The sequence below is a fragment of the Rhipicephalus microplus genome, chromosome X, assembly GCF_043290135.1.
Source record: "Rhipicephalus microplus isolate Deutch F79 chromosome X, USDA_Rmic, whole genome shotgun sequence".
Classification (NCBI taxonomy): Eukaryota; Metazoa; Arthropoda; class Arachnida; order Ixodida; family Ixodidae; genus Rhipicephalus; species Rhipicephalus microplus.
The window spans coordinates 187,322,693-187,345,640 of NC_134710.1; positions in this window are offsets into that span (position 1 = coordinate 187,322,693).

Below are 22,948 nucleotides of genomic sequence, written 5' to 3' on the forward strand. Positions count from 1 at the left end.
GCATATTTTTACATTAAACAGATAACCATGAAAACAAGATTAACACAGAAACAGGAAAAAAAAAAAGATGTCGCTATGATTATAACAGTATATCTCTGAAGGAAGTTTCTCTGTAAAGTCAACCCCTGTGGAAGCTCATTCGGCCGGCAGATTGTGTGTGGAAAAAATGAGTGTTAGTAGACATTTGTTTTGCAAGAACTTTCTTTTATTTTTAGAGAGTGGTCACTTCTTTGAGATAAGAAATGGGGAGGTAAAAGGCTATATATTTTAACCAAGCAGTGAAAATTTTTGAAAATCATTTCCAATCTAATCTTTTTTTCTACATGTACTCAGTAATTGCCACCACATCCTTTATTGCAGTAGCACTAAACGTGAAGTAATAGTCACAACTGACAAAATGGGCTCTACAGTTTTGTACAAGCTCCAGCATATTAGATAGGGTTTTACTTTCATGATATATGGTATTTATTGGCACAGGGGCTTGTAATGGCCAAAGAACGCTGTGAAAAATGATGAGGGAAAAGCAATGGTGCGTTATTCAAGTAATATGAACAGAATATGAACAATGATAGTGTTTCACGGCTGTAAAAGGGCCTAAAATTTCACGCCACAAGGCAGGTTAAAACTAAAAAATGCTAAAATCATGGCAGTGACGTGAAACGCATTGAGGTGGAACAAATGACAATGTTGGTGGAGAGGGCCGTCGCAGCCCCGACCTCTGTACAGAGATTGAACTACGTATCACCTCTAAATATAAGGTGAAATCTATGGACATCTTTTAAAAATGTAAAAAGTGACTGAAGTTTAAAAAGCGGATCCCTACCGATGATGTAGTGGTAGCTCCTGCCGGTAGGGCAATAAAAAATGTTCTTTCCTCAAATCATCTAAATCACTACGCACAACTAGAATGTGGAGTACTGTTAGTGGATCTCCACACCTCTCACAGATGGGTTGGTCATCGCCGGACAAAAGGTATGAATGTGTAGAGTGTGTGGGTCCTATCTGCAGCCTTGTAAGTGTAACTTGTGTGTAGCGTGATCTGGACACTGGTGGCCAATTTCCAAGTACTGGTTTTATAACATGTAGTTTGTTGTCTGCCTATCCCATAGGTGCTGCTAGCATGCCCTGAGCCTCCGTCATAAGAAAGGTTTCATGTCAAGTGAAGGGACGGCCATGGGTGTAATGGTGGGTGCGTGGTCATGCGTAGACGCAGCTAGCTAGTTTGCTGCCACGTTTCCAGCGATCCCACGGTGCCCTGGCACCCAGCACATAACAACATGTCGTTTGAGGGCATAGATACTGCATAAAATATAGTAAAGTGACAGAAGTACAGGATTTTTATGTTTTTTGAGTGGTTTTAGAGCTGTCACAACGCTCAGCGAATCTGTGTATACAACCGCACGTTGTAGTTGCAATTCCTTAATATGCCTGACAGCCACAGATACCGCATAGGCTTCTGCGGTGAAAATGATTGTTTGGGGGAGCAGTATACCAGAATTTGAAAAGGTTGGGCCAGCAGCTGCATAGGACACGCCAGTGTGAGACTTGGAAGCATCTGTAAAGAATTCTGGGCAATTATACTTGTGTTGGAGTTCGAGGAAGTGCGTGAGTATATGTGCAACAGGTGAATGTTTAGTGACCTCCACGAAAGATAGATCGCAATCTATAAGCTGCCATTGCCACGGTGGCGGATAGGCTGCGGGAGCCAAAAAATGGTGTCCTAAAAGTGGCACACCTGTTTCCTCAGCGAGGCTCCTTACAAGAAGTGAGTAGGGCTCTCTCAGCGAAGGATGGTTGTGGAACAAGGTAAAATTGGACAAGTCATTAATTTTGGAGTGAGTGGGATTTTCCTCGTCTGCATTCATCCTGAGATAGTATGTAAAAGACATATAACATCGCTGCAGATGTAGTGACCATTATTTTGATTCTGCGTACAAGCTTTCTACGGGGCTAGTTCGAAAAGCACCCGTAGAAAGACAAATTCCTAGATGGTGGACAGGGTCAAGCACCTTTAGAGCAGATGGTGTCGCAGACTGGTAGGTTATAGCACCGTAATTGAGGCACATGCGCACAAGGCTTCTGTACAGATTCATCAGGCATTTCCTGTCATTACTTCATGTAGTGGGTGACAACACTTTCAAAATATTCATTGTTTTTAAGCACCTGTTCATTAAATACTTTATGTTGGGTATGAAGGTTAGTTTTGTGTCTAATATTAGACCAAGAAACTTATGCTCAGACTGTACAGATGTTGACCATGCAGGTCGATCTTGGGATCAGGATGAATGCCCCTCTTCCGGCAGAACAAGACGCATGAGCTCTTTTGCGCGCTTAGATTAAAACCACTCTGATCTGCCCATTGAGAAACCTTGTTCAAACCTAATTGAACCTGTCATTCACATATTGAAAGGTTGCATGATTTAAAAGCAACCTGTACATCATCAACATATGTGCAGTAAAACATATTGCGAGGGATAGCGAGGCGTAAGGAGTTCATTTTAACTATGAAGAGTGTGCAACTCCATACACCTCCTTGCGGCACTCCTCTTTTCTGGACAAATGTTCGCGACAAAACAGTGCCGAATCGAACACGGAATGTGCGATTGGTTAAGTAGCTTTCGATTATGTTCAACATTCTACCCCGTACACTGAAATGTGAGAGGTCTTTCAGTATGCCAAAGTGCCACATAGTATCATAGGCCTTCTCCATATCGAGGAACACAAAGAGAAAAAATTGGTTATGAATGAAGGCATCACGAATTAGAGCCCCGATATGGACAAGGTGGTCAGTGGTGGACCTGGCCTCTTGAAACCCACATTGGTATGGGTCAAGTAGGCCATTAGTCTGAAGGAAGTGCATAAGTTGCCTGTTTGTCATTTTTTCAAAGACGTTGCAAAGACAACTGGTTAATGCTATTGGCCTGTAGCTTGAAACAGAGGACAGGTCCTTGCCTAGCTTTAAAATAGGAATAACTATGGCTTCTTTCCAGATCGAGGGCATCTCGCGGGAAAGCCATACAGCATTATACAGGCATAGAAAGGCTTTTTGGGTTTCGATGGGCAGGTGTTTCAGCATTTCATATGACACGCGGTCGGAGCCTGGAGCAGACTTATTGCAGCAGTTTAGTGAGGCCTGTAGCTCAGCTAAACAGGCAGGTGCATTGTATGCCTCGTGCGTTGTGAATCTGCGCTGTAGTTCCTATTTTTCTATTCCGACTATGCATCGTTGAAACCCTGCGGTGTAGTGCGACGAGCAGGAGACCTCCTCGATGTGTGCGGCAATGAAGCTCGCCTGGTCTTCCAAGCTGTTGCCCTGCATGTTTACAAGTGGGAGTGAATGTGCTTGTCTTCCTGCTACTTTACCAACCATGCTCCAAATTTTAGCTTCATCTGTATAAGAATTAATGCCTGTTAAGAATTTCTGCCAGCTCTCCCGCCTAGCCTGTCGGCGCACTCTTCTACCTTTAAAACTAATAGTCTCGAAACTATCGAGGTTTTCGGCAGTTGGTGAGTCCCGAAGCAACTTCCATGCTTTGTTTTGTCTTTTACGTGAATCTCGACACTAACTATTCCACCAAGGGACGCGACGTTTTGTGCCAAATCCCGTTTGTAGAATACACTATGTTGCAACATCAATTAGAAAAGCTGTAAGGTAGTCTACAGCTGCATCTATGCTTAAGCCACACATATCAGACCAACTTAAGTTGCTAGCATTTCGAAACTTTTCTCAGTCTGCCTTGTCAATGTGCCATCTGGGAGCCTGTCGGCGTTTTGTGCCAAGTTTTCAAGTTTTGTGCCAAGTTTTCAACATGTACTTCAGCACCTCACTAATAACAACTTATTGTCTCGTAATCAGCATGGTTTCCGCTCTGGTTTTTCTACAACTACACAGCTCATTGAATTCACTCACGACATCGCTTCGGCTCTTAATACTCGAGGACAGGTTGACGCCATATTCATAGATTATAGCAAAGCATTTGATGTAGTATGTCACAAAAAACTTCTTACTAGACTCAGAAGTATTATTAATGATGACAAAATAATAGGCTGGATAGCTGATTGGCTACGTTTGAGGTCACAATGTGTTACGTTTGAGCATGCGCAGTCATCGTCGTGTGCAGTCACTTCCGGGGTACCACAGGGCTCGGTGCTTAGGCCCCTATTGTTCATTATTTATATTAATGATGTCACACAGGTCATTAAGGACACACCAGTGAAGCTGCGATTGTACGCTGACGACTGGGTTTTATATACTAGCGTAAATGATGCTCATGACCAAGATGTTCTGAACAAAGTATTTTCGTCCTTTTGTGGTTTGAGCGCCACGTGGCAAATGAACATTAATTACCAAAAAACTGTTCAAATGACATTTACTAATAAAAAACAGCCGCTAAGGTTTAGTTATAGTTACAATGGGCACTACCTAAACTCTGTTAATACATTCAAATATCTTGGTGTTACCTACACTCAAAACCTAAAGTGGCACCATCACATTGAAACAATTTGCGCTAGAGCACTTCGAATCGAACACTCAAGCACTCTACCAAGGACTGCAAATTAACGGCGTATAAATCGCTCGTCCGACCATTGCTAGAGTACGCCTCAGCGGTATGGTCACCCTATACTGCACTTGACATAAATATGCTCGAGGGCATACAGAAAAAAGCAATACAATTTATATTTGGCCGGTATGACCGCAATTTTTCTCCCTCATCTCACGCATGCTCATTGTCGTTAGAACCTCTTGTTTTCCGACGCACACTTGACCGTATCACTCTGCTACATAAGATTGTACACAGCCGCAGTTGCATTGAAGCACCGATTTCTTTTTGTGATTCAGCACGACGAACCACGCGCCGATCTCACCCACTCAACATTGTTCCCTTCCAACCATTTGTAAATTGCTACGCGAAAAACCAATTGAACTGTTTTTGAAAGAACTGCCTAAACATATTTTGTAATATGTTTTAAATGCTTTGTATGTTTCTTTGGTATTGCTTAATGTATGTCCGTTCCTTTTCCTAATGTACCCACTCCTGCTATGTCTCGTGTATCGAGACAGCAGTATCTGTAAATAAATAAATAAATAAATAAATAAATAAATAAATAAGTCCCGTTTGTGGGATACACTTTGTTGCAGCATCAATTAGAAAAGCTGTAAGGTAGTCTACAGCTGCATCTAAGCTTTAGCCACATATATATCAGACCAACCTAAGTTGCTAGCATTTCAAAACTTTTCCCAGTCAGCCTTGTCAATGTGCCATCTGTGAGCCTGTGAAGGACCTTTTTTATCTATTGTTGTACTCAAAATTTCGTATGGATTATTTATGACTTTCCATGTGAGTAAAGGTAGGAGCAATGGAGGGACAATGCTGAGGTATAACAATGAGTAGGTGTTGTTAGCGAGGCTATAGTATGTTGTGTCCTTTTTATTTAGAAGACACGCACCAGAAGAGAAAAAGAACTGTTCAATTAGGCGGCCTCACGCATCACAACGAGAGTCACCCAATAAGCTACTATGAGCATTGAAGTCCCCTAGTACAAGTTATGGTTCTGGAAGTTCATCGATTAGTGACAAGAATTCATGTATGTTCAGTTGATGATGTGGAGGTATGTAAATACTGCAAATTGTTACCAGTTTATTGAAAAGACAGCTCGAACAGCTACTGCTTTAAGAGATGTTTTAAGTAGTAAATGTGTGAAGGCTGTTCCTCGACTAACTATTATAGCAACACCACCGGATGAGGCAACAGCATCATCTCGGTCCTTTCGAAAGATAGCGTAATTGCATAGAAAGTTAGTGTGTTTTGATTTCAAGTGTGTTTCTTGCACACAGCACTTTTAGTGTATGTTTGTGTAAACGCTCCTGGATATCGTCGAGGTTGCTCAGCAGTCCTCTGACGTTCCACTGTAGTATTTGTGTCATTTTAGTGTTGTGTGGTGCTGTGTGTACAAAAGTGTTGCTTTAGTTTACAGGGCCTTTTGGGGGCCCTGTAATTCGGGTTTTTTCTTTCTTGGCATGCTCCAAAGAGTTGCGCCTATCCTTCGGCGTCTGAGACGCCAGAGGAGTCGTACTTGTATCTATCACCTCTTGTCAGGTGGTGGATGGTGCCTGCTCGGCAGACACATTCACAGAACTTTTGGATCTTGACTGCGTTTGCAGTGGTTCCATGTTCAGCAGAAACGGGGGTCTGCCGACCCTGTTTGTCAGGTGGTGGAGCAGTACAGGCTGCTCTAGCCGGGGGCGCCGGTGGCACGACCGCGGCCACACTCTGTTTGACATTTGCGGGTGCAAAAACATGTGGTGCTGCGCCCTGGCGCGTCACGTCTGCAAAGGAGGGATAAGAGGGGTTTTGAAGAGAAAAAAGTTTACGTTACTTTTGGAATGACAGATTGAATTTGACCTTGAGTTCTACTATTTGTTTCTTTTCCTTTCCATGTGGGGCATGATCGTGAGTAGGCAGGGTGATTTCCTTCACAGTTTGAACAATGAGTTGTTTCTGAGGTGCAGTCGTTGGATATGTGTAGGATGGATGCACACTTCGCGCAAGTGGTGCACCCTCTGCAACTCTGCAATCCATGCCCGAAACGTCGACACTTGAAACATCGACGAGGATTGGGGATGTGTGGTCTTACACGGAGCTTACAGTAGCCGGTTTCAACTGATTCTGGTAAGTTACTAGTACCTAAGGTGATAATTATGTGTTTGGTGGGTGCTTCTTTCTTGTCTCATCGTGTAATAATTCTCAGTACCTTGACTACATTCTGGTCTTGACAGCCTTCTAATAGTTCACTTTCTGAGAGTTGAAGAAGATCATCATCAGAAATGAAGCCGCGGACTGTGTTCATGGATCTATGTGGGCCTACTGATACTGGGACATCCCCGAATGCTACAAGTTTTGAGAGATTGTCATACTGAAGCTTGTTGCATACCTCCAGAAGAGGGTTGCCGCTTCCCATCTTGGTGACATCATATTGATTGATTGATTGATTTGTGGGGTTTAACGTCCCAAAACCACCATACGATTATCAGAGACGCCGTAGTGGAGGACTCCGGAAATTTTGACCACCTGGGGTTCTTTAACGTCCACCCAAATCTGAGCACACAGGCCTACAACATTGCCGCCTCCATCGGAAATGCAACCGCCGCAGCCGGGATTCGAACCCGCGACCTGCGGGTCAGCAGCAGAGTACCTTAGCCACTAGACCACTACGGCGGGATGGTGACATCATATGCTGGGCCAATTGCTTCCGTGAGGGTTTTCGATACAAGAAAAGGTGAAATTGATCGAACTGTCTTATTTTCTTTCTGGCTATGTACAACACTACACTTGGGGAAGGATTGTTTTGGTTTGCAACCTGTTGCAACCTGTTGTTCGGTGCGGCAACTTTTCGGGCGGCGATAAGAGAGTGGGAGGAAAAAGTGTGCCATACATAGAATATAATGTTCGGCGGCGATGGTAACCACCCACCACCGAGCCCAACAAGGGGATGCTGCAAGGTAGAACACTTGAAGACGCCAGCCATACATCGCCGCTATAACCATATATAACTACCTTGGTTTAAGCAATTACACACGGTTAACCCGAGCCACCAGGAAATTTCGAAGTAAATAGAAAAGAGAAGATGACAGAATAGATTTAAAGAGGAGAAAAGATGAAGATTTAGGGAGAGATAGGAAAAGGCGACTGCCAATTTCCCCTGGGTAGGTCAGCCCAGGGGTGCCGTCTACGTGAAGCCGGGGCCAAAAAGGTGTGTTGCCTCTGCCGGGAGGCCTTAACGGTCCAATCAACCGGCGTCAGCTCAACCCCCAGGATCCCCTTTTCCTCAAACACAGCTCAGCCACGCACGGCTAGGCGTGGGAGAGGTCTAAACCTCCTGTAAGCTCGGGTACATGGTGTCACTAAACACCAAATGCCTGCTTGCACAGACTGCCCTGCGGAGAGGGTTTTACTTTGCGGGTGCCAAGCCATGCAGGTTTACTCTAATATAGGTCTGACATTCTAAAAATACAGTAATTCTCCGACTTTGGGAGGAGCTAAGCAGGAGTTTTGTTTATTAATATTTAATATTCTATAGGATCTCACTGTAATATACTCAACGTGCTTACTCCAAGTAAGCTTTGGTGAAAAATAAAACCTAAGACCTTTATTCTCAGTTATTCGTGTTAGCTGGATGGTGTCTAACATGTGATCAAACATGTGTGATCAAACATGTGTGAATCATGTTTACGAGCGAAGGAGACACATTGACAATTACTAGGCTTCAGAGCCATGCACCACATAACTCACCAGTGAATTATTGCATTGCAAGTACACATGGTCAGACACAGAACTAATCCAATGATAAATCACCTGCATACAGCTGCACTTTGCATGAAACATCCTGAGCAGTATCCTTGATGTACACTAGAAGCTACAGAGGCCCCAAAACAGATTCCTGAGGGACTCCCAAAGTAATAGTAACATATTTAACATTTAATCCAATCAACCAATGCAGGAGTAATACCGAGTGATGAAAATTCATGTACCAGCAAAACATGAGGGTCAGAATCAAATGCTTTTTTTTAAGTCATGAAATATGATATCAGTCTGTACACCAAGGTCAAATGAATGAAACAAGTCATGGCTGAGTTATAGGAGTTGTGTCAAACAAGAGAGACCAGACCTAAAGCCATGCTGAAATACAGTTGATTGATATGTGGGGTTTAACGCCCCAAAACCACCATATGATTATGAGAGACGCCGTAGTGGAGGGCTCCGGAAATTTTGACCATGTGTACCCAAATCTGAGCACACGGGCCTACAACATTTCCGCCTCCATCAGAAATGCAGCCGCCGCAGCCGGGATCTAAACCCGCGACCTGCGGGTCAGCAGCCGAGTACCTTAGCCACTAGACCACCGCGGCGGGGCTGCTGAAATTCAGTAAAAAAGTTATTTTCTAGATGTTTCATTACAGCACTGTAGACTATGTGCTCCATTGTTTTACTACATACTCTTGTTAAAGAAGTTGGCCTTTAGTTTGAGACAATATTTTTCGGGCCACTTTTATGAATCACCACATTTGCAACTTTCCCTTCCCTAGGTAAGCAAGAAGTATGCAATGATTTCTGCTGGCAGTTATGTTACAGCAAGCCTTTAATACGTAAAAGGGTATACCACCAAGGCCATGTGCGGAAGAAGCATTTCTATTGTCAAGTAACTTAAGTATACCACGAATAGCTCCAGCATAGATTCAACCAAATTGTCGGGAACACACGGTAATGCACTGCGGCAGCTTTGGAGGTTTGAAAGAAGACTGAAAATGGCTATTGAAAAAAGAAGCTCTGTCGACATCATCAGCTAGAAGTACACCACCCCCTAATTTTGATTTTAAGCACTTTCACACTTTTTCTAGGTTATTTTGTAACTTTGGGCCTGATGTGCTAGAAAGCCTTTTTACTCGGCAATCTTGTTTTTATTTTTATATCATTCCCAAGCAATTTTAGCACCACAATTACGGCAGGGTTGCACTGCTTGCCTTGTTAATCATTCAGTTGGCTTCGCTTATGACGTTTTTTGGCAGACAAGTGTTTATTTGAAACATGCTTGTCAATCAACTGCTTCAGTGCGAAGCAAAATGTATCCACTAGGGTGTTGTGATCTGCGGACTGAGCTCGATGATTGAATTCCTGCAGAAATATGGTAAACTCATTCGATAACGAAACATAGTTTCATTCATGTGGACATGAAAAGGGAAGAATCTGAACATGAGCCACAATACAATCATGGTCACTAATACCAAGAATTACGGTGTCATCAGATACAAGCGATGGCTGTTTAGAAAAGAGCAAATCTAAGACAAAAGAACTATTAAGGCCACACCTAGTAGGTTGAATGTCAAACTGATAAATATCATTCACATCAATTGACTCACAAAATGCCATAGACAGAGATGATTAATTACCAAGGACAGGTTTATTGTCAACCCACCTCCCATCAAACATACTGAAATCACCACCTATTATTGCTCATTGTGGGAAGAAACTCTGAAAGGGATGTGAAGGACTCGGGCGATGCGTTAGCAGGGGAACAGTAAAAATAACCAACTGTCAGTGACTGTACCGCTTTAAATTGGACATTGCACCAAACTGACTCGGGACTATCAGTTGGAGTTAACACAGGAGACAATTGCAAGCATGAATCAAAAAGAAGAAAGACACCACCACCATGTGCATTGCAATTGGAACGGTACACCTGAAAACCAGATGGAAAAATTTTTTAGTACATTTTTTGAGCCACGACTCTGTAACCATAATCAATTTAGGTTTGACTGACGAGGTCAGAGTAGAACATGAATCGGTCTTGTTTATTGTGAATCTGCAGTTCTCGACTAAAATGGTAAGCTCTGAAATTAGATGAACAGAACCTCCTCTGCCAGCACATTGCCTTAGGGCAATTTTCTCAGGCACCGCTTCCTTTTCTATCTTTTCGATTTGACCACAGTATACTGAAAGCCATCATAAACCTATCACTTTGATCAATGAGCAGCATATTGTATTTAAGTTTGAAAAACCAATTCAGACCTTTTGCATGTTTTCCAAGTTTAAATTACACAAGTATGATTCTTGATATTTGTGAATTATATTTGGTTGAGCATAATTAGTCGACAGGCTTCGATACACAGGGGAATGATCCAATGAAATGAGGCTTTTTAGTACAAAATGACTCTTTCCAAAGCAATGTGACCAATTTCAGAAACTTGAATAATACACATAATGCACAAGAAGATATCTACAGAAAAAAATGACAGTAGTACCTAGGAGTGCTCTCAAAATTAACTCAGCATTTCATATTACACCTAAATGTCTGTACTCAAGCCTACACTGAAGTTTTTTAAGGAATTCTTAAAAGAAACAACCAAGACTAGGAAAGGGTAGGGAATGTTATTTGCAGTATCACGATCTAAATATGAAGAAATGAAAGTTGTTCACAACATGTATACACACAACGATCACCTCACTCAGACGTTTTCACAACATGGTGTGCATGACGTAAGTGGTCCAAATTGGTCGGTGCATCTTCGTTAAGCACCGACCACGAATCCAGCACCCCTTTGTCAACGGGCGCTTCACAGGCCTTTCCTGGCAATGCTTTGAAAGTTCAGAAAAAAAGCTTCTCCTCCTTACGCTTCCTCGCAAGAGGCACAGCCTACTCATTTTCTGACGGTGTGGTCAGGGTGCGGGGTGCAAAGCAGTGTAGGCTGTAGCTGGATTCAATCGTGATATCCGTTATTGTGGCACTGGGGCATCATAATAAAGGGTTTATTTTACCATAGAAAGAATTAAAAAGTGGACAGTGGCATCATTATTCATCGCTATATCTGATAGATTAATATAAATATCATTGCGCGCGCACTCACACACGCGTGCGCACACGCACACACACACACACACAAAAATAAGTATAGTATACTCAGGGATGTGCATATTTTGATTGCCTCACAAAAACCTTTCATGCTTAGCAATTGCCATGTGTAAAAGCCCCTTTCCCGATGATCATTACTGTTTAACATAAGAAATCTGTGACACTATTACTTGTTTACAAGGTGCAGCGAGAAATTTTTTTCGGAAGAGGGGAGGGTTTGGTTATACTTTATGTATGTTTGTGTGCATGCGTGTTTATGCATGCGTTGGTGCAGAAACATGCAACATTAAAAAAAATTTTGAATGGTCTGAACCACCTCCTTCTGGCTATGCCAAGTGTGCATAGTTTTTCAAGGCATAAAGAAAAAAAATTGATTTCGTTCATATACAACCTAGCAGCTGCCGAGCCTACCGTAGGCTTATTTCATTGCCTGTGCCATGCCACTTGCCAGCATTTACAGACAGAACCTGTATCAGAATGGTTACCGCGTGTTAGTGTGGCAACCAAAGTGACCATTTTGCTGTATGCGTCCCCACTCTTCCACTTTTCATCCCCTGCAGAAAACTTTCATAAACAAAATCAACATTTTGTTTGTTTCGGTATGAGTAAACACCCTCGTACCAGCAACAGTGAAGATCGCTCGCAGAAACAGTCATGTGGATGGGTTTTGCCCATGCAAGTGACTGCTTGCACAAAGGTGATATATGTCGTGATACCGCTCGTTGCTGTTGCCTACATTTTCACGCATATGAGGTTTGGCCTAACTGCTAAAATAAGCAATCAGGGCTTCAAAATTTTATCTTTGAGAAGTTGATTTGGTAAGCGCAAAGTCTCTTGTCAAATATTTTAAATTACGAGATGACAAGAAAGAGCTGCGGCAAGTCCAGGGGGTTAGGCGAGAAAAACTATTTAAAAAGTTGACAGACAGCTCAAAAGACAGTGGAATTATGTGTTATGCCACAGCTGTGGATCAACATGTTTAAACTAGTCACATGTCATAGGTGTACATATGTGTAATGTGACTACAATGATTTAAAAGTGGATAACCTCAGTACAACCACAACTGGTATTGCTCTGCCATGACACTTGTACAGGGTCTTTTTCCGAAACAGTTTGAAGCATTGGCGTGACTTTGTGGTAGGATAGTTGACTACCATGCCGAATGCCTAGGTTCGATTCCGACTGGAAGTGTAGTTTTTATTCTTTGCTTTCATTAGGATATTTCCAGGGTGTCTACCATTTCGATTTTTCCAAATTCCCTGACCTTTCTCGTTTTTCATGATGATTAAAAGCAAATTCCATTACCCTCACATCTGCTTGGGAAACTCTGTGCACTGGAAACAAACTCTCAAGTGGCCAAAAAAAGTATGAGGTGCTCATTTTATGTAAACATAGTATTTACAGCACGCACTTAGAACATTCTGAGCACGTGCGGTAAATGTGAAACATTATGTATATATTGCCAAAATCAAACCACTAAGCCAGGCCGTGAGCAAGTTGGTTGTTTGACGTTCGGAAGAACCAGGAAACAAAGGCACAAGTTAGAACTAACTGCAGATGAAAGTTTAAAGGGGCCTGGGATAGTCTGACAAAGTGGTCAAAGTTGCTAGGAAATGTAGAACTGGGGTCATCTTGTGGCATCCGTGTAAAAGGCAGACACGGGAGCCCGGCCGATTCTGCCACTGAAGTATATTCTAGATTCATATAGTGGCTGTAGCACATGCCACTTAGGATGTGGATTAGATTTGAGTAGATCGACCTGCACTGCTGTATTTATTGACTAACATTTAGGATGTGGATTGTACTGCATATTATTTGACCTGGATTGCTGTATTTACAACCTATTTGAATCCCCTACTAATTTGCACACTTCTAAAATATACTTTCCTGGAAAAAATAATAACTACTACCCTCATATTCTGTGCACCTTGTCTTGACAACTAACAACAATGTTACAAGAACCAAACTTTGCTGCAAAAATTTTTTTCTTTTTTTTTTTGTTGGTGTGTTAACAGACCAACATTTGTTGGTGTGTTATTTCTATAGGCTCTGGCATTTGTAGTGCACCGAAACTCCTCAAACCCCTGCAATAAAAGCTGAGGTATCGTTTAAAGTGCCGATGTTTGAATATGTATAGGCAAAAAGGAATATGTCAAGTTGTACAGTTAAACCCTTTTTTAAGAGGCATGGTCTGGGCAGCAGTTCCCGTTTTTTTATATGAGATGTCTTTTATAAGCAGGGTACTTTGTATGCATTTTCTTATCAACCCGTATTTTAGTGTAGGCACACTGGTGTCTCTTAAACCCATTTGTTTCTTATATCAGTGTCTCTTATAAAGGGGTTCGACTGTAAGAGCTTCCTTGATTCCACAGATCCATCACGGATGTCGGCATATTACCTTCATTAACATACTCTTCTATGAACGTGACACTAAAAAATAATCACAGATTTAACAACTCAATCTCAAGAAACTGAAATGGGAAATTTAACTAAAGTTACCCAATTGCTAACCTTGAAAAGCGAGCTACCAGCAATAGGTATGTAGCTGAGGAAGTTTTCTGTTGCATCACCAATAATAATATACTACTAATAATAAAAGGCGTGAAATAGCCCAGCAAGCCTCAGCTGATGGCAGTACTAGCCTAACCAAAAGGCCTTCAAGCCGAGCTGAAATCGTGGCCAAGACAAACATGCTGTGGTTCGAAAGTCAGATATACTGTGTGATATGTAGAAGCAACAGACATCAAAATAGTGCATGTATCAACATGGAAGCTAAGGAATGCTTTAGTCAATGTGAAGTACAAGTTGCTGAGCCAAATTTCCCTGGTCTTGTTTATGCCATGGGCTGCCACAATTGTGACAACCAGTACATTGGTGAAACTAGTGATTTCAAGAAAAGAATTAAACATGAATATGACATCATGAAACAACACATAATCTTCAATGCGCTCGCTGAACATGCGGAATCTACAGGCCACCAAATTGACTGGTCAAGCACGTGTGTTCAAAAGCTTGCGTCGTGCCTGCACCTGAAATCCAGATACAGACATTCGCACATACTCTGAACAAAAGTGATGGGATGCTTCATTAGGTGCACTTAATTATGTTGTGCTTTTTTTATGGCTTTTATTATGAACAAGGCTCCCATATCAAATGCCGAAATGTCAGTAAACTTTGTGTGCTATTGGTCGGCGTACCCTTTTGGGTTTACACTAAGAAGCAACAGCTATGCATTCTATTCAGGTAAAAAATTGCGCTGAAATAGAAAGGACACCACAAAGAAGGAACACTTAAACAGATCGAGCGCAAACTACCAACTGTTTTTTATTGACTGTAGAACGTCGGTAAAATAGGGAACCCGTACATAGCTGCGCCGACGCGTCGAGGATCAACACGTGCTACTTAACGCACCTTATCAATCAAAAAGGACACTTCTGCACCGTAGAGCGATACCGAGGCCTCACTTACACAGCTATCACCTTTCATGTTGATGAAGAATGCTTCCAACACCTCACGAGCACACGTATCTCTGCTATGTCCCAGTATCTTAGTCTCCTGAAATAGTGGTTCACATCCACATGCTGCGCAGTGTGCAGGCAAATTTCCCATTTCACTATTTTTGATCGACAGCTGGTGTTCACGTATGCGATCGTTAACGCAGCGGCCTGTTTGGCCCACGTAAGATCTACCGCAGGAAAACGGAGTCGCATATACCACTCCCACATCGCATTGCACCACCGGGTTGGCATGCTTCTTGTTACACAGGCTAGTGCGCTCATTGCCGCTCGAAATTCGCGCGCACAACCTCGAGAGCTTCTTAGGTGCAGAAAACACCATGTCAACTCCGTGCCGGTTAGCAACCTTCTTCAGGTTGTGCGTCACCCGGTGTAAATAGGGTACCACTAACGGCCTCTCACGCCCACTGGGCGCGTCTTTCAGGCACTGCTTCCTATGCATTCCTTTTTTTTTTCATGCCTCTTCTAGCAGTTCACTGTAGTTGCAGCAGAAAGAGCGACTTCTTAAGCTTTGATCAATGACAATGCTTTTTTTCAATAGTCGCACAGACTGCTGTCAGTTCCCATGACCTGGCCTAGTTTTTTATAAATTGCCTGACTTTCCCCTGACTTTTCAGAAGGGTTCAAATTCCTGACTTCTCCAGGTTTTCCAGGTTCGTAGACACCCTGATTTCACAAATCGGCAACACCACTGACGCTGGCACAGCATTTTCTGCGACATGAGTTCCTTGTCACATTAAAATTTCTTAAAACTGTGTTAATATAGACTGTGAATCACCTGTGGCACTTAACTGCATAGCACAGGTCACTATGCGAGTATGAGCCAAAGGTGACTAGTGGAAAGGATTTCATTCATTTATGTCATGGCCTGCGAATCATTGTCGTTGTACACTCACATCTCCTTATGCCACTTTTATATCAACTATCACACCCTATTGCAGACCTAAAGGTCAGGTGTACGGCAGTTTTATTCTTAGCTTGTAGTCGACCGCAGTGCAGGTATCTACATAATAACACCTTGGCACCATTTTTGTTTTAAAAAACTATTATTACTTTGGATGTAGTGAATGTATGCGCATATTTGGAGGTACATGACAATACTGCAAATATGCTGTTAATTACACTTACATGTTCCATTTTGAAAACTTGTAAATACTGGCAGGGTAGTAGAATTAACTGAATTTAACTTGTTCTTTAGCCTCAAAATATAGCAACACATTATCACAGGTGTGTGAGAAAAAGGGTGCATTATAGTTTGTGCTAACACAGAACAAGCAGAGTAAGTAAAACAAAAGCTTATTATGCAGCACAATCACGTGTGCATACACACACACACACTATGCAAGTGTGTATGGATAGAATGCGTTAATGAGTGTCAGATACTGTTGAATGTCTGTTCACTCTTGCACTATGCATAATAGGACAGCTTCGTGTGTTTTGGGCATACAGTTAATCATTAGAGTAACCTACATCACCACTTCGCTGTATTCAGCCAGCTTGTTTTATTAGCAAGCAATCGGCCCATACCGGGAAATTCGAAGCAATGTCATTGACCTGCCACCTGAATCTTAATCTCGCATTTAATGGTTTTGTTGTTTGCATGGCGCATGTGTTTACTTTCGAACCACTTAAGCTGTCTTCACCACCCCCGAACTGCAGGCTTCAAGCCTGGCTGACCACCCAAGCTTGAATATTGGCTTCATGTCACATTCCATCGTTCCCTTGTAAACTTTGTGTATGGATCTAATTTGTTTGTTTACTTTGGACACACTTTCACAATAATAATGATAGTTGGGATAGAGTTAAACATCCCAAAACCACGATTTCATTACAAAAAGCCATAGTGGAAGGCTCTGGAAATTTCCACTGCCTACCTGGGGTTCTTTAACGTGCCCCTAAATCTATACATACTCGAGCCGCAAGCATTTTCGCCTCCGTCGAAAATGCAGCCACTGCGGCTGGGATACGGTCCCTTGACCTGCTGGTCAGTAGTCTAGCACCATAACTCGTAGTAAGATGGAATAAACGTATAAACACCCCTAGACCACTAAGGTAGGTGGACATACTTTCGTGTTATTACTAGGCAAGCTGGGCCAAGAAAAGACATATGTTGCGCTGAAGCACTGCCTCTTAGAAGGCGCTGGTTGCCGACTACTACAAAGGGCATAACGACAATTCATCATGATCATCATCATCGTTGGAAAGCATCTTTTTCTGGGGTCAATTCTACTACGACGGTTCTCTGCTGAGGTTGGCAAACACAAGACCCCAATTTGCGGTTATTGGTAATATTTGGTTAAAAGAAACACGCTAGTGATAAAATACACTATAAACAAACTGATATATACAGATCTTTAAGGTGTGTTGACAAGACATTCTGGGCAAGTTGTAGACAGCCAACCCAGGCAAGGATGGCGGCAGAATGGATAGTAGTGTTTTGTGGCTCGCACTGTCATGTGTGATATTTAGTACTCATTCCATGCTATATAGGCTTCTTGCGACTAGGGGCAGCTCTCTATGGCCCTGCCAGAGAATGCCTACTACTTTAGAGAATGAAAATTGTACCTTTGACTAGAGTACGGATATAAGGGTAGTGGCGGCATACTTAACTACAATACTGGAAATACCGCGAGGCGAGATGGTGCTGCAAGTATATTCGTTATATATGATTATTCGTACTACTGAGCTGCTTGCTCCCAGTGGCATTTTGCTTTTTCTTGTTGCTAAATCACAGTTCGCACGGCTTGTTATCGCCAGGTGACCAAACTGTCCTCGACTAGTAAAAACGATGTCAATCAAGTAAAGTTTGCATCATTTATTGCAAGTTCCCAAGCTGGTACAAGAGTCAGGTCACAACAAGAGTTACTTATACATAGTGAAAGCTTCAACCCTTGTGTAAAAACTCTAGAAAGCTGAAAAATGTGTGAACATAACTGAACATCAAGATCGCTGAACGAACGCCGCTATCACTGTGTTGCGGCGTTCGAGTTAAATAGTGTAGATTCCGGACAAGGGTCTAACCTTGCTGTCAGTTATGCGAGAATCAGGAATAAAACTCGTCCAATGCCGGCAGTTGGCACAGTGATAGAAATGTAGTTTTGCTAAGTTTGTTGCGTAAACAATCGCAGATGCGAGCAATTCTGAATCTTTTTCGCTCTGCGATTTTGCCTTGAATGCTTTACAGATGAGCAATGTTACACTGTGTCGACAGGATAGGCATTATTATTTCTTGGCCGTGAGCTCAATCAAAGGTCATCATCATGATCATCAGCCTGACTACGTCCTTTGCAAGACAAGGGCCTCTCCCATGTTCAGCCAGTCAACTCGGTACTGTGCTTGCTGCTGCCCCTTTATACCCGCAAACTTCCTAATCTCATCTGCCCACATAACTTTCTGTCTCCCCCTAACCTACTCACCTTCTCTGGAAATTCAGTCAGTTAGCCTTATTGACCAGCAATTATCCTGCCTATGCGCTACATTCCCGGCCCATGTCCATTTCCTGTTCTTGATTTTGACTCAAGAGGAAGGTATAAAATAGCTGCATCTTGCCGGTGCATAGCTATGGAGCAGAAACATGGAGACTTACAAAGAAGGTTCAGCTTAAATTGAGGACGACACAGCGAGCGATGAAAAGGAAAATAATAGGTGTGACCTTAAGAGACAAGAAGAGAGCAGAGTGGATCAGGGAACAAGTGGGGGTTAAGAATATTATAGTTAAAATCAATCAAAGGTATTACGTACTTAAGATAGGTATCTCAGGCTTGTTTCAGGAAATATTTCAGGCTTGTTCTATTCTTCGTTACAGTTCAGTTTCACAGTTACTACAGCTGGAATTCCTCATCACAAGTAGTAATCGTTCTGCTGCATATGCAGCAAAGATGTACGCTAAAAAACAAAGATATTAGGCGAGTGCTTATAGATTGAAGCAGCAATTCTAAAAATAAAAAGAAGCTTTGGGCATTCATTGTCGATTTTTGTTGCTTGTACATCTTTGTCAGTGCTTACACAGTACTTTTGCAAGATGTTTCAGCGTGCGAACAAAGGAAAAAGGACAGGGTAGACAGAAAGAGTGCTTACTTACAACTAACTTTATTTCACAGAGTGGCAAGAATATATACTGCTAAAAAAGGATGATAACAGAGCATGAAGGTAAAATGCAAGCCGAATCTACACATCAGTAACAAAACACGTGTGACGGGTCCTCTATTGCCTCAAAGCCCAGCCAGATAATCACGTTCAGCCTGTGACAAAGCAACCGATGATGTGTTTACGCATTTATCTCCTAGCAAGTGTAGTTTTTCGCCTTTGATAATTTCTCAGGTGAGCTGGTCCCTGTGCCTTGCCAATATTGAGCACTGATCAAAGAGAGGGGTGCACCCACAATCTCGGCAATGAATGCCAAGATGCCCTTGTACCACATTGTGCACATTGTTTCGGTGTTCTCGGAGGCGGTCATTTACGCACCTTACAGTTTGCCCGACATAGATGCACCCACACGTCAGTGGAATCAAGTATACGACTCCCACTGCGCATGGGACGTAGCGTGTCCTGTGCGCGACAGAGCACATGCGCGGGGTAACCAAAGCTGGTTACCCCGCGCATGTTCTCGTTTTGGTGGCGAAAAAGCTGGTCACTGTTGTGAAGCGAGGCGACGAACCGGATAAGCGAAACAGTGTCAGAAAGAGCCGGCCTGTCGTACTACCTTACGTGCACGACGTCTCACACAGGCTAAAAAAGATTGCTCGAGACGCCAACGTTCTTGTGGTTTTTTCTGCACCGGAAAAATTGCAGAGGCTTTGCAAACGGGTCAATACACCTCGTGAAAATTCTGCCTCGTGCTCTGTCGTGCACAGGACACGCTACGTCCCATGCACAGTGGAAGTCGTATACTTGATTCCACTGTCGTGTGGGTGCATCTATGTCGGGCAAACCGGAAGGTGCATAAATGAACGCCTCCGAGAACACCGAAACAATGTGCACAATGTGGTACAAGAGCATCTTGGCATGCATTGCCGAGATTGTGGGTGCACCCTTCTCTTTGATCAGTGCTCAATATTCGCAAGGCACAGGGACCAGCTTACCCGAGAAATTATCGAAGCCGAAAAAATATACTTGCTAGGAGATAAATGCGTAAGCATATCATCGGTTGCTTTATCACAGGCTGAACGTGATTGCCTGGCTGGGCTTTGAGGCAATAGAGGACGCATCACACGTGTTTCGTTACTGATGTGTAGATTCGGCTTGCATTTTACCTTCATGCTCTGTTATCATCCTTTTTTAGCAGTATATATTCTTGCCACTCTGTGAAATAAAGTTAGTTGGAAGTCAGCGCTCTTTCTGTCTACCCTGTTTTTTTTCCTTTGTTCGCGCGCTGAAATATCTTGCAAATATGACTACGCACCAACTAGCCCAAGCTTCCACTCTTGTGACTTACACAGTACACTAAATGGCTCAACTATGAGCACAATATTTATTGCATGGACATGTTGATAGAACTTGAGCACTCTCTTGCAAGCAAACACTACCAAAATCAACTAGTGGTGCATGATGTGAACCTGTGCAAATGCTGGATCATTAAAGGTCATGTATATTAAGTACTTGTTGTGTTATTTACTTTTTCAGTATACTTGTGTTTGGAAGCTGAAGCTTGTTTTCTCCCTGCTGCTTTCAGAGGCTTCCCGGCTTGAAATACCTAATATATCTTGCAGTGTGGCTGTGGACGAGTCCAGTTTATGTACGTTTTGGCTACCTCGTTAATTTCCCAAGCTCATTTCATGACAATAGTGCATAAAATTCGACTTCACAGTCACAGACAGTAGAGGTATGAAAAGTTAATTCACACAGAAATATGTGTGCTCAAACAAATCTGAGACGTTTCTCTGCAATAAGAAAAAAAAAGGACACTACCACATCTTGATAACACTAACACAACCCTGCTCATTTCGACAACTTTCACATGCTTAATAAAGCTGTGTTGCAAGCACTCATCCCCATTACAATGTTTATTAGCTCGAAGGAGCTAATTGAACATATGTGCAAAGGCTGATGCAATTGAGTGCAGCCTTGTTAGCTTTGGCCCATCTTTTTGTAAACTTCTATGAAGTAATCAGAGTTAATTCAGACAAAACAGTTCTGAGGATAGTTTGTAAACTGTCGACTGTTGCAATGCACAACTAAACGTCGAAAAGCTTGCTAATGCCCCTCACTCCAGTGGTGTTCATTTTGGAATGTGTTTATTCATTTCTGATGATTCACATGTAAACCATGATATGATTATGAGTGATACAATGGTGGGCACCTCTAAACTGATTTTGGCTGCCAGGGGTTAAAACAAATGCTATTATAGCTTAGCAGGATAAAAGACTGCTTATCAAAACATTTACACCAGCACGTCATGCTCACAGCTTTTTTTTTTTTTTGTCTTTTCAAGTTTCTATCCTTCCCTGAACCTCAGATATAAATCTAAGCACGCGAGTGTGCTTGCATTAAGCCTCCATTTGAATGTGGCCACAGTGGCTTAAAAACCTGGGTCGTTTAGCTCAGCAGTACCATAAAGTATAACTGATACACAGAGGTAGTGTTCAGTTTCAATATTATTGAAGTGTAGATTCCATAATATGGTAGACAGCCAATGCTCGTGGATGTTCATAAGCGCCCCTCTATGAGATGCAAAGTAAACCATGCACGAACTGCAAGTGTGAGGTTCGAGATGATCTGCTATAGCAGATGCTCAGATGTTTCAATGTACTTACAGAGTGTAAATTCAGGAATAGTCATCCTGTTGTTGCGTGGTAGTCTGGAAAAACAAGTAACGGCATCACCACGTGGTAATAAGCATAGTAGTCAATGAATATGAAATATGCAAAAGTATACAAACTTAGTGAATGAGTAAACAGCAGTGTGTTATACATATATGTCATAGTAGCTTACAACGCAGGTTGCATCACTTGCATAGCTTCTTTACAAGGCGTGTCATGTAGCAGGTGCTATGCCCATTGTACACAGCTGTTTCTTGTCAATGAGACCAGAAGGCTATGGCAAAAAAAACAACAAAAAAACTGAGCATTTCTTTGTCACACTACAGCGAAAGTACATTTATCATTATGCAAAACATTTGTTGCATTAAATGTGCAGTAAAAATAACCAAGACGGACAATCTGAGACCTTGCTTCTCAAGAGCGACTGCAGTAAACTACAACCCATACGTTTTTTGCACTGATCTACGGGCTAGCTATGAAGACACATGCAAGGCATTAGAGATGTATTAGCCTTTAATCCCAGCGACCTGGTTTGTGTTACCGGACGGTAAACGTCGAGCATGGACTAATGAGTCAGCAACTTGCTCCCACGTGAAGCCACACCGCAAGGAATGCATGTTTTCTGGGCGACAGACTATGACACATAAAAAAATTAATACTGCAATGCATCGCCTCTGTGCGACGCTTACACAATGTCATTGGCAAAAAATTGAAGCAATGAGCTTTTCGGTGAGAGCTTCAATGGTTCCTTCATACCCCCGAAGTCTGCTGAATGCGCTTGGCGAAACCATTTGAACGAGTAAAAATAAATAGAACAAAAGCGAGTGCGCCGGCCGGCAGTGGCTCGAAACTAGTGTACTAGATAGTACTCTGCTCGAAACATTTATAGCGAAACCGGGTGACCCGCGCAACGGGTTGGGAGTCCTCTATAGAGGCAGAGTAAGCTCCTTCACGGGGCGTCACGTCACCACCCTTAAGCCCGCCTGTACACTTTTTGGAAACCGGCGGGTGGCCGACCGGCACTGGGGACCGAACCCGGTACCTCATGTACAATGCACAGCTATACGGTGTTTACAGCGAAACGAAACAGCACGCGACCCATCCGAACACATCACGAACCGGGCGCATTTTCTAGTGGCATAAATATGCACGAGCGTTTTTTCTGAAGGGGGTAAGAGGTTGTCCTTGTGGTATAGCTAACATGATCTATTACACCAACTGGGACCAATGAAGGGCGCTAAATATTGCTCCTCCACTTAGACTTTGTGG